The sequence below is a fragment of the Chinchilla lanigera genome, unplaced genomic scaffold (assembly GCF_000276665.1).
Source record: "Chinchilla lanigera isolate Chin_1 unplaced genomic scaffold, ChiLan1.0 scaffold00137, whole genome shotgun sequence".
NCBI lineage: Eukaryota > Metazoa > Chordata > Mammalia > Rodentia > Chinchillidae > Chinchilla > Chinchilla lanigera.
Genome location: NW_004955538.1, coordinates 3,145,605 through 3,149,089, shown reverse-complemented (window position 1 = coordinate 3,149,089; position 3,485 = coordinate 3,145,605). Strand labels below are relative to the sequence as shown.

Genomic DNA, 3,485 nt, shown 5'->3' with positions numbered 1-3,485 from the left:
GGAATGAACCCCAGGGTTGCCTGACTTCCTGTCTGCCTTTGACGCTGTGCTTCCCTGGGAGGAAATCAGGGTCCCAGGAGAGGCTGCTCTCCCCCCGGGCTGAGCCCCACTACCCCAGGGGCTGGTTGCATAACTCACACATTTTGTAAAAGTCAAAAGATTTATATGATCTGAAGAGAAACCAGAGTATACACATTCTGATTAAGTTAAGAAACACCCTGTTCTTAAGCAATCTAGGGCTTTGCGGTAGATCATGGCTAGATAAGGTCTGGCCCCTCCCCCAGCTTGCTTCCCAACTTGATGGGGCCTGGCTGAGTTCTGGTCTGCGTTGTTTTTTGGCTTCTGAGACAGGGGCTCACTACATAGCTTAGGCTGGCCTTGAGCTCATGGGGATCCTCCTGCCTCAGCCTCTCGAGTGCTGGGATTACAGGTATGCACCACAACACTTGCTTGATCTGCTTTTTTTTCTTTACATGGATGCCATTCTCTCTGCCTCCTGGGGCCCTGCCTCCTCCTTGTCCCTCCCATCTCTGTCTCAGCTCTGCCCAGGTGACCTAGTGGCCAGGCCTGTGCTTGACCCTCAGCCAATCCGGGTCTTCTCTACCCTTGTGGCTGAGTCCTTCTGCACCTTGGCTTCCCTGGGGCTCTGTGAGCGGGTGAGGGAGGCCTCCCTCCTCTGTGCAGGGCCAATCTTGGGCGCAGCCCCCATGCCACTCCAGGGCCCTGCAGCACCCAGCTGGAATCGCCTTTAATCTGTCACCGACCTGTTCCTGGCCATGTTTGCAAAGTGTGCTGGAAGGCGAGAGCTCGTGGTGGGGGTCGTTGGGGTCCCGGGAGGGAGTGTGGCCTGCCCAGTGCTCTAGTCTGTAACTGGCTGCAGGCGTCGCCATGCTGCAGGCGGCCGGGGACCTGACTCATGAGTGGTGCTGGGTACCCTTTGTAGTGAGTCCTTTGGACTCCAGTTCCAGTCCCCAGCCCAGCAGTGGACACGGCCGGGTAGTATCTAGGGATGAGTCAGCGGGGAGCTGGGCTGCCTTGGCCGCCGGAGTGTCTGCTGGAGGTGTGTGGGGGCTTGTGGGCTTCCAGGGGCTCAGGGAGCTGAGAACAAGATCCTGAGCTGTGGACCCCGCCTCACTCTTGATTTCCTTTCGCAGTCTGGTGTTGGGCGGCCCCACTGACTCCTGATAGTGGGTTTGAGCTTGAGAGCGTGTGTGCACGCGCGTATGTGTGCGTGAGTACGTGCTTGTGTGAATGCTCCCAGAAGGCTCCAGGGCCCCAGCACCTGAGCTATGAAGTGGCAGCATTGGCTCCAACCAGCGTCCCCACTGCCTGGCACATGCAGGGCTGGGCCTCGGGCTCCTTGTGCTGGCACAGGGATGGCAGCCGCCTCCTCCCAGAGCTGCTGACTCAGGGGCTGAGTCATCGCCCACCTCCCTGGGGGCTGGGGGTTGGATGTGCAGGGCCCGGAGTTGCGGCCTGGGGTGCAGGGAAGGCGTGCAGGGCTCAGAAGGTGAGGTCTGATCAGCTGTGGTGCTGACGGCCCGTGGCTCTTGGCGCCTGCCCAGAGCTGGTCGAGATCCTTCACTGCCAGAATGGCCCTGGGGACAGTGCCACCCAGTGACCCAGGTGCTGTCCTTGCTGCTGACAAGCTGAGGGCCAGAGACAAGCTTGCCCTCCACTTGGGCATCCTGATGGTGAGGCATGTGAAGCCCTCCAGCAGTGCTCAGCTTCTGGCAGTAAGAAATGCACCAAGGTGTGACCTGGAGGCCAGGCCAAGTGGCAGTGGCCAGGCTGGAGTCCGGGGCTGGGTGTAGGGCCACTTCCAGTGGGGGTCAGGGTTCAGTGGGGACGGAGGCAGGTTTCATCCCAAGAATGGAGGAGTTGTGAGGGACCCTGGCTGGCAATGTGGAGGTGCTGTCAGAGGCTAGGAGTGACAGGGAGTGGCTGGGGATGCATGCCAGAGAGGAGCCAGCTGTGCCCTCTGCAAAGGGCAGCATGGCTCAGGCCAGCCAAGACCCTCCAGGGGGACCCACGGGCTCCCCTTCAGGCCCGGGACCTAGGATTGTGCTTGGGGTCAGGTGGATGTGGCCTGGCTTTGGAGCTGTCTCTCACCCTGTGTGCGTGGGACAGCTGCCTATGGCCTGGAACATCCAGTGCACTGGACAGCGAGGGCAGAGTGGGCCCTGCCCAGGGGCACTTGGCATGCGACGTGGCTGGGTGGGTGCCCTGAGGCATCTGGTGGACCTGGCTCCTTCTGGCCTCTGCAGTGATGCGATTGCTCTTTACGGACAGGAAAGCCGGGGCCAGGAGACCAAGGCTCACTCAGGGCTGGGGCTGGAGCCGTCTCTGTGTCTCCTTGGCCTGGGCTTTGTGGCAAGGGCTCCACCCTGGAGTGGCCCGGCCCCCTGCTGACCCCCAGACTCCCCAGTCTCTGGGCAGGGGCACCCCACCATCTTCAACCACAGACGCAGCAGCTGAGGTTGACATGGCATCAGCTAGCTGTCAGGGGACCTGGAAGGGGCAGGGAGCTTGGCAGCAGCGTTAGCTGTGGGACCGGGGTGGACACCAGGCCTTGGGCCTGGTGGTGGGGGCCCCTTGGGGGCACAAAACCTTTGAGTGTTGCTGTCTGGAGCCTTCCCAGGCCCACCAGGCCTGGCGCAAATGGGCTTTTCTGCATGCAGAGGAGCCTAGGCAGGGTTCAGGGTCCTGGTCACCCCAGCCCTGCACTCAGCCTGTGGTTCTGGGCTGGAGCCTGACCTTGAGCTGCTCTGGCAGCTGTCTCCAGGGTGGGGAGCAGGATGGGACAAGGGGCAGGAGGTAGGGCAGCAGTGTGTGGTCCGGACAGGCTAAGGGGCAGGCCAAGGGGCAGGGTGTGTGTATCCTTGTCCTGGGGGTGCCTGGGAGCAGAGCTGGAGGAGGAGGAGCGGCTGCTGTCAAGGAGGCGCACCTCTGGGCTGTCAAGGGGCCTGGTTGGGGGAATGGGGTGCTGTTCCGGGCTCAGGGACATCTCTGGGTGTTCCTGCAGTCGTCCACTCCGGCAGCCTCAGCCGCTGGAGACAGCTGTTGTCTTGCCTTCCTCCTCCGGGGCTCCTTCCCCAGCTCCCATCCACGTCACCCACTCTCTCCCAACCAGGGCCCCACCCTGAGCTCCACTGCCACATCTGTGTCACCGGCTCTGCCTGACCACACTGTCCCCTCTGCTGCCGCGCACAGGGGAGGAAACTAGGTCTGCAGCCTCAGACTGTGCTCTTCCCCAGGCCTGGCCCAGGGCAGCAACTCTAAGCTGCGCAGTCCCCAGATGGAGCTGCTGGGGCGGGGGAGCCCCCGGCCTGGTGGGGGAGGCGGCCTTGCTGGGAGGCAGCTGCGGAACTGAGTCACGCGCCTCCGGAAAGCGGATAGCGCAGGAAGTGGAGTTTCCATGGCCAGCTGCCTCCTTGGGAAGAGTGGGAGGGGAGGAGGAAGGGGCACCAGGCACGGCGGGGCGG

General features: G+C 62.6%; 1 long non-coding RNA gene across 4 annotated transcripts in view; it reads left to right on the top strand.

Moving 5' to 3' along the window:
• Positions 1-227: 227 nt before the first annotated feature.
• LOC102025510 overlaps positions 228-3,485 on the top strand; it is a 25,816-nt gene continuing 22,558 nt past the window's right edge. For 2 of the 4 annotated variants that reach the window (XR_001232097.1, XR_001232096.1), the window contains exon 1: positions 228-430. This is a non-coding gene — a long non-coding RNA (uncharacterized LOC102025510). The remainder of the gene's footprint in view (positions 431-3,485) is intronic. The other 2 variants (XR_264807.2, XR_001232098.1) reach the window with 2 other exon arrangements.